This window comes from Schistocerca cancellata, chromosome 12 (genome assembly GCF_023864275.1).
Source record: "Schistocerca cancellata isolate TAMUIC-IGC-003103 chromosome 12, iqSchCanc2.1, whole genome shotgun sequence".
Classification (NCBI taxonomy): domain Eukaryota; kingdom Metazoa; phylum Arthropoda; class Insecta; order Orthoptera; family Acrididae; genus Schistocerca; species Schistocerca cancellata.
This window is the reverse complement of record NC_064637.1, coordinates 50748159-50757133: the sequence shown is the minus strand read 5'-3', so window position 1 is coordinate 50757133 and position 8975 is coordinate 50748159. Positions and strand designations below refer to the sequence as shown.

Here is an 8975-nt window from a genome sequence, read left to right as displayed (position 1 = left end):
CAGGCAACTCTTAATTGTGCCATATCTGTCAAGACGTAGATGTCAGCAACGACTCCAGTATTCACAATTGACTTCTTTCACGAAACGAGGTTCACAGATTAATGTCATCGTGTGAAATACGTATTCATAATCGTTATGATGTTAGTGCCTCTAAAAAGCGTTGTGAAGGGAAACCTTCTCCCGGCTCGTAGTTTTGTTTTGTGCCAAAGACGAAACTGCACAAAATGTTGAAGGAAATTATTTTGTATGCATATTATCTTGAAATCTTCCTTAGCTGCTTACAATCCTTGAGTCGCTTAACACTGTTCAAGGTCACTGAAAAACGGAGCTGACGTCTTTTAAGTCACGAATTCAAACACTTCTCTTGTCACTTGTCTTGCTTATCGATTTTACAAAGAGAAGTGTTAACTCTGACATAACTGTTACACCTGCGAAAATATAGATGTCAGAGTCGACTCTGATACGCTCAAAGTGACGAATCTGATTCCAGAGACATCTACAGAATCAGTTCGATGAAACTGGTTTCAGGAAACGAGGTTCATAGTTTCATGTCGTCATGCAAACTAGCAATAAGAAGTATGATCTTCATGTATAGAAGAAGCATTGTGGAGGGAAACATTCTTGAGGCGAGCAGCTCTGCTAGCTGCTAGTAGTAAGTTTTAGTATAAACTTACCTCATTTTGATCAATTAATTAAATAAATTTTATTTTAATAGGAATCAATCATATTAGTTTTATTTGACTTTTTCACTAATTTTATTTTAATTTTTAATTACCATAATTATGAAAGTTTTCAGCTGTTCTGTTTTTGTAAATGAAATTAATTAAAAAAATTAAAATTAATCAAACACTAAAATAACATTAATTTAATTAATTTGTCAAAAAGATGGTATGCAACTAAAACATGGCAACTGTGCTCATTGTATACATTTATTAACACTACTATATAAAAATTCATACCAATTTTAGTGCACTACAATTAATTTTTAAAGAATAATATTAAATCAAAGGTAAAACACCACTTTCTTTACTCTCAACTACAACAGAATTTTATGAATTATTATCATCTCTGATTCTAAGTACTAAGTGGGCCCTTTTGAAACCAAAAATTCTAGATCATGAAATTCATTATCATTATTTTATTATTTTTAAGTTTCTTAAATACTTTACATCTCAGCTCAATGTTCCCTCCTTCAAGAAATTGAAAATCCCATCCAGTAATTAATTTCAAATATGTTTTGCAAAATAATTTTAAATTATTTATTCAGTTCCAACCATAACTTCTCTCCATGTCTATTAATGAAATACCTGCGGCTATTAGTGTTACATAAAGTATTTATGTGTAGCTCACTAACTTTTTTAAACAAATTAGTACTGTTTGCATTGGTTAGCTTCAAAAAATATTATTAATAAAATTTAAAATCCATATGGTCCTGTATCATAATTTTCTAGAATCATTCTTTTACCATACCAAATAAGAATTCTATTTTTAGTATTTACATATCTAGCTTTTTGCATGTACTCTAAATGTACAGTTTCCTCCACAACAGGCTCAGTTTATCTCATCATAGATTCACCATTCAGCATTTCAGTGATCTTCTAGTTTAAAGTAAATTTCTTTATTTTCATCTCTTCATTTTTATAATTTTCTCAGATCAGTAACTTTTGGGTCCAGTTAAAGCAGATTCCGTAATTCAGTTAATTCTTAATTCATCTGTCCATTCACCTACCATACAACCTGTTTCCATGGTATTTTCAGATAGGTAAGAGAATCACATTTGCTATGCTTTCAACTACCCAGTTTTTGTAAATAAATTTTGTAATTTTTAAAATATTTTTAAATCTATAATTCAAACTGTTTTTACACAACTCTAATTAAATTTTTTATATGAATGGAAGTTGAAAATCAAAAAAGTACTACAAATAAAAATGTATATTCTATTATAGAACTTCTAGGAAATACAAAAAAGGAAACAAATGAAAGATTTGGCTTATGGATACTTACAGAAAATTTAAATAACTGTGATCTTGTTACAAATATTAGAGATATTAATTACACAAAAGGAGAAAAAGATGGGAATTTATATCAGTTTCAGAAAATTTTTTTGTTAAAATCAGTTATTTTAAAGAACTGATTTTATAGACTGTGATGCAGATATCAAAAGTAATAAATTACTTGGAAAAAATCAGCATGCAGCTGTTTTAAATTTTTTAAGATGTAGGTTTCCTAAATTTAAATTGACTAGACAATATTTAACAAGTAATTATAATTTTTGAATTAAGGAGAATATAAAAAATGTATTGTGATGAATAACAACAATAGCACTGTAGTAAAAGATTGCTTAACTTGGAGAAATTATAATTCTAGAGTAAAAATGGACAACAAATTTATTTGTCAATTATCGAGTTCAGGAATTGACAAAAGACTTGGCAGCCATGTTCTAAAATCTTTAAGCTGTCCAGATAAAAGTTTAAAACATATATTTACTTCTAAATTATCTGAAGACAATGCAATTACAACATTATAAGCAACAACTTAAAATTATACTAACACAGATTTCAAGAAAGAACCAAAATTTATCCAGTAACAGATTGTTTAGAATTAATAACAGTTAACAGCAAATATATCAAGAAAGCTCCTTTTTATTCTGTTCCAAAACCCAAAATGTTACAAAAATTAACAGATTCATTAGAAAATAGTTGTTGTCCTATTTATAACATGTTTATTGGGATAACTGAAATGCAAAAAAATTAACTGGAATACAAATAAAAAATATAACAGATAATAAAGGAGAAAGGGAAAAATTGGTTAGACATATTATATCTTCTTTTAGTTTTAATTGCTTTCCTATTAATTATATAGAATTTTTAAAGAGACAGAGAATATAATTTCTGTAAAACTAACTTGTTGTATAAAATTTGGAGACCATTTTTTTCTAAATCAAAGAGATAATTTTCAGCAATACCAAAAGGACTAAGTATTGAAGAGTTAGGATTAATGAAAAGACTTAATACTATTTCATTTGTGTCTAGTGAAAGAATAAATATTATCAACAAACTTTCTCCATATCCTATTAAATAAATTAAACCAATTAATGCAGTATGTTTACAATGTACTAAAAAAGCGAACAAAAATTTAAAAAATTAAGTAAATAAGTAAGAAAATTAGAATATTTGAATAATAATATGCCTTTAAAAGACAAAAACAAAAATATTTTAGATAAAGAACAAAATATAAGCGAAAAAGAAGAAGAAATACAAAAAAATATTTTAAATGTCAATGAAAAGATTTTGCAGTAGGTGCAGTTTATAAATTTAGTGCTGTTGCTGTAAATGATAGTATTAAGTTTACATGTCTTGGCGTTTTTTGTGAACAGGATAGAAAATAGTTGTGCATATTGTTAAAAATCTCAGCAAAAATAAGTTTATTAAACTTACAAAAGGTAGCAATTTTCTTAGAAATGAAGTATGTAATTGTATTCCACAGATGAGTCTTCAGCAGAAATGAGTAATAATCGAAAATATAAAAATGTGACAAATATTAGGAAATATAAAAATGAAAGACTGTAAACAAATAGATCTAATTATTCCAACATGGTAAATATAATCAAGGAAAGATTTGATGTACACTGAACCATCAAAGAAACTGGTACAGCCATGTGTATTCAAATACAATGATACGTAAACAGGTAGAATACGGCACTGTGGTTGGCAACGCCTTTAGAAGACAACTAATATGTGGTACATTTGTTAGATCGGTTACTGCTGCTAAAATGACAGGTTATCAATATTTACTTGAGTTTCAACATGGTGTAATACTCAGTGCACGAGCTATGGGACACAGAATCTCCGAGGTAGTGATGAAGTGGTGATTTTCCCATATGACCAGTTTACAAGTGTACTGTGAATATCAGGAATGTGGTAAAACATTAAATCTCCGACATCACTGCAGCCAGAAAATGATCCTGCAAGAATGAGACCAACTAAAACTGAAGAGAATCATTCATCATGACAAAAGTGCAACCCTTGTGCAAATTGCTGCAGATGTCAAAACTGGGTCATCAACAAGTGTCAGCTTGTGAACCATTCAAAAACATCATCAACCGGGATTTCAGAGACGAAGGCCATCTTGTGTACCCTTGATGACTGCATGACAGAAAGCTTTACGCCCCCCCCCCCCCCCCCGTGCTGTCAACACCGAAATTGGAGTATTGTTGACTGGAAACATGTTGGCTGGACAGACGAGTGCTGTTTCAAATTGTATAGAGTGGGTATATGTGTATTGGTATGGAGACAACCTCATAAATCCATGGACCCTGCTTGTCAGCAGGTGACTGTTCACACTCTAGACCCAACTCTGACAGGTGATACATACATAAACATCCTGTCTGATAACCTGCATCCATTCATGTCCATTGTGCATTCTGATGGACTTGCGCCATTCCAGCAGGACAATGTGGCAACCCACATGTCCAGAATTGCTACAGAGTGGCTCCAGGAACAGCCTTCTGAGTTTAAACGCTTACACTGGCCACCAAGCTCCTCTGACATGAAAATTATTGAGCATATCTGGGATCCTTAACAATGTGATGTTCAGGAGAAATTTCCACCCCCTCGTACTCCTACGGATTTATGGACAGCTCTGCAGGATTTAGGGTGTCAGTTCCCTCCAGCACTAATTCAGACATTAGTTGAGTCCATGTCATGTCATGTTGTGGCACTTCTGTGTGCTTGTGAGGGCCCTACACTATATTAAGCAGGAGTACCAGTTTTTTTGGCTCTTAAATGTATTTGAAACTACGTAAATAATCAAGACTGTAGTTGCTCAAATTATTGGTTGCAAGAAGAAATTCAAATTCCAAGAATTTCAGAATTAAGATCAAATTAGATAAAATTAAAACACCAAACGGGGATAGGGGAAAGATGGGGGAAAGAAATACAGTAGAAGGAGAATGGGTAGCCTTGAGGGATGAAGTAGTGAAGGCAGCAGAGGATCAAGTAGGTAAAAAGAAGAGGGCTAGTAGAAATCCTTGGGTAACAGAAGAAATATTGAATTTAATTGATGAAAGGAGAAAACATAAAAAATGCAGTAAGTGAAGCAGGCAAAAAGAAATACAAACGTCTCAAAAATGAGATTGACAGGAAGTGCAAAATGGCTAAGCAGGCGTGGCTAGAGGACAAATGTAAGGATGTAGAGGCTTATCTCACTAGGGGTAAGATAGATACTGCCTACAGGAAATTTAAAGAGACCTTTGGAGAAAAGAGAACCACTTGTATGAACATCAAGAGCTCAGATGGAAACCCAGTTCTAAGCAAAGAAGGGAAAGCAGAAAGGTGGAAGGAGTATACAGAGGGTCTATACAAGGGCGATGGACTTGAGGACAATATTATGGAAATTGAAGAGGATGTAGATGAAGATGAAATGGGAGATACGATACTGCGTCAAGAGTTTGACAGAGCACTGAAAGACCTGAGTCGAAACAAGGCCCCCGGAGTAGACAACATTCCATTGGAACTACTGGCGGCTTTGGGAGAGCCAGTCCTGACAAAACTCTACCATCTGGTGAGCAAGATGTATGAAACAGGCGAAATACCCTCAGACTTCAAGAAGAATATAATAATTCCAATCCCAAAGAAAGCAGGTGTGGACAGATGTGAAAATTACCGAACAATCAGTTTAATAAGCCACAGCTGCAAAATACTAACACGAATTCTTTACAGACGAATGGAAAAACTAGTAGAAGCCGACCTCGGGGAAGATCAGTTTGGATTCAGTAGAAATACTGGAACACGTGAGGCAATACTGATCTTACGACTTATCTTAGAAGAAAGATTAAGGAAAGGCAAACCTACGTTTCTAGCATTTGTAGACTTAGAGAAAGCTTTTCACAATGTTGACTGGAATACTCTCTTTCAAATTCTAAAGGTGGCAGGGGTAAAATACAGGGAGCGAAAGGCTATTTACAATTTGTATAGAAACCAGGTGGATGTTATAAGAGTCGAGGGACATGAAAGGGAAGCAGTGGTTGGGAAAGGAGTAAGACAGGGTTGAGCCTCTCCCCGATGTTATTCAATCTGTATATTGAGCAAGCAGGGAAGGAGACAAAAGAAAAATTCGGAGTAGGTATTAAAATCAATGGAGAAGAAATAAAAACTTTGAGGTTCGCCGATGACATTGTAATTCTGTCAGAGACAGCAAAGGACTTGGAAGAGCAGTTGAACAGAATGGATGGTGTCTTGAAGGGAGGATATAAGATGAACATCAACAAAAGCATAACGAGGATAATGGAATGTAGTCGAATTAAGTCGGGTGATGTTGAGGGTATTAGATTAGGAAATGAGACACTTAAAGTTGTAAGGGAGTTTTGCTATTTGGGGAGCAAAATAACTGATGATGGTCGAAGTAGAGAGGATATAAAATGTAGACTGGCAATGGCAAGGAAAGCGTTTCTGAAGAAGAGAAATTTGTTAACATCGAGTATACATTTAAGTGTCAGGAACTCATTTCTGAAAGTATTTGTATGGAGTGTAGCCATGTATGGAAGTGAAACATGGACGGTAAATAGTTTGGACAAGAAGAGAATAGAAGCTTTCGAAATGTGGTGCTACAGAAGAATGCTGAAGATTAGATGGGTAGATCACATAAGTAATGAGGAAGTATTGAATAGGATTGGGGAGAAGAGAAGTTTGTGGCACAACTTGACCAGAAGAAGGGATCGGTTGGTAGGACATGTTCTGAGGCATCAAGGCATCACCAATTTAGTATTGGAGGGCAGCGTGGAGGGTAAAAATCGTAGGGGGAGACCAAGAGGTGACTACACTAAGCAGATTCAGATGGATGTAGGTTGCAGTAGGTACTGGGAGATTAAGAAGCTTGCACAGGATAGAGTAGCATGGAGAGCTGCATCAAACCAGTCTCAGGACTGAAGACCACAACAACAACAACAACGGGGATAAAGAAGGCTAGCCTGTGTTCTGCTGTTTCTTTTTTTTTTTTTTTTTTAATTGTTCGAATTTTTCAGGAATAGCTATATTACTTTCCTTAAAAATCTATGTTTAATTTAGATATTCTTAATCAACTCCATCTGAACTTGCTGTATAGTTACCAATGTAATAATCTCCCAAAATATAACAAGGTTGAATTAAATTTCCATCTTCTGCACAATAATTGGTAAAGATTATACCATAAATAACTATATAAAGACCAAAACCACTCACTTCCTATAATCTTCTTGGTTACATGGACACATGTATCTGTTTCCCTAGGTGCAATATCTTTAGGAATATTTTGTGCTCCCATTTCTGTAAAGTTATTTATACTAATAATTTGTAGTAATAAGTGGAGGAAGAGAAAAGTGGTAAAATTATAAGAAAAGTGGTAACATTTTAAATTTATTTACAAGAATAAAATGAATTACCAAGATACATGTGAAAATTTAATAGTTTTGTAGCTGAATAATACCAAGAACAATATTTGGATGTAATTTTATATGAAAATTGTGGTACAAATATTACTGTTTACAATAATGCAAAAGCTGTAGTCGTAGAATTAAAACATGTAAATATATGTAGGAGAGAAAAATATAAAATAGTTACTAAGACAGGTAATAACTCTTAAATGGGAGGAAATTTTTCATATTCTAGTGACAAAAACAAAATAGAATATGAAACTTCCTGGCAGATTAAAACTGTGTGCCCGACCGAGACTCGAACTCGGGACCTTTGCCTTTCGCGGGCAAGTGCTCTACCAACTGAGCTACCGAAGCACGACTCACGCCCGGTGCTCACAGCTTTACTTCTGCCAGTACCTCGTCTCCTACCTTCCAAACTTTACAGAAGCTCTCCTGCGAACCTTGCAGAACTAGCACTCCTGAAAGAAAGGATATTGCAGAGACATGGCTTAGCCACAGCCTGGGGGATGTTTCCAGAATGAGATTTTCACTCTGCAGCGGAGTGTGCGCTGATATGAAACTTCCTGGCAGATTAAAACTGTGCGCCCGACCGAGACTCGAACTCGGGACCTTTGCCTTTCGCGGGCAAGTGCTCTACCAACTGAGCTACCGAAGCACGACTCACGCCCGGTACTCACAGCTTTACTTCTGCCAGTACCTCGTCTCCTACCTTCCAAACTTTACAGAAGCTCTCCTGCGAACCTTGCAGAACTAGCACTCCTGAAAGAAAGGATATTGCGGAGACATGGCTTAGCCACAGCCTGGGGGATGTTTCCAGAATGAGATTTTCACTCTGCAGCGGAGTGTGCGCTGATATGAAACTTCCTGGCAGATTAAAACTGTGTGCCCGACCGAGACTCGAACTCGGGACCTTTGCCTTTCGCGGGCAAGTGCTCTACCAACTGAGCTACCGAAGCACGACTCACGCCCGGTACTCACAGCTTTACTTCTGCCAGTACCTCGTCTCCCACCTTCCAAACTTTACAGAAGCTCTCCTGCGAACCTTGCAGAACTAGCACACAGTTTTAATCTGCCAGGAAGTTTCATATCAGCGTACACTCCGCTACAGAGTGAAAATCTCATTCTGGAAAAATACCCCAGGCTGTGGCTAAGCCATGTCTCCGCAATATCCTTTCTTTCAGGAGTGCTAGTTCTGCAAGGTTCGCAGGAGAGCTTCTGTAAAGTTTGGAAGGTAGGAGACGAGGTACTGGCAGAAGTAAAGCTGTGAGTACCGGGCGTGAGTCGTGCTTCGGTAGCTCAGTTGGTAGAGCACTTGCCCGCGAAAGGCAAAGGTCCCGAGTTCGTGTCTCGGTCGGGCACACAGTTTTAATCTGCCAGGAAGTTTCATATCAGCGCACACTCCGCTGCAGAGTGAAAATCTCATTCTGGAAACATCCCCCAGGCTGTGGCTAAGCCATGTCTCTGCAATATCCTTTCTTTCAGGAGTGCTAGTTCTGCAAGGTTCGCAGGAGAGCTTCTGTAAAGTTTGGAAGGTAGGAGACGAGGTACTGGCAGAAGTAAAGCT

General features: G+C 36.0%; 1 non-coding gene across 1 annotated transcript; it reads right to left on the bottom strand.

The window, feature by feature from the left end:
• Window positions 1-7991: 7991 nt before the first annotated feature.
• Window positions 7992-8066, bottom strand: Trnas-cga (transfer RNA serine (anticodon CGA)). Its single transcript has one exon. It is a non-coding gene; the product is annotated as a tRNA-Ser (tRNA).
• Between the last annotated feature and the right edge of the window lie 909 nt (window positions 8067-8975).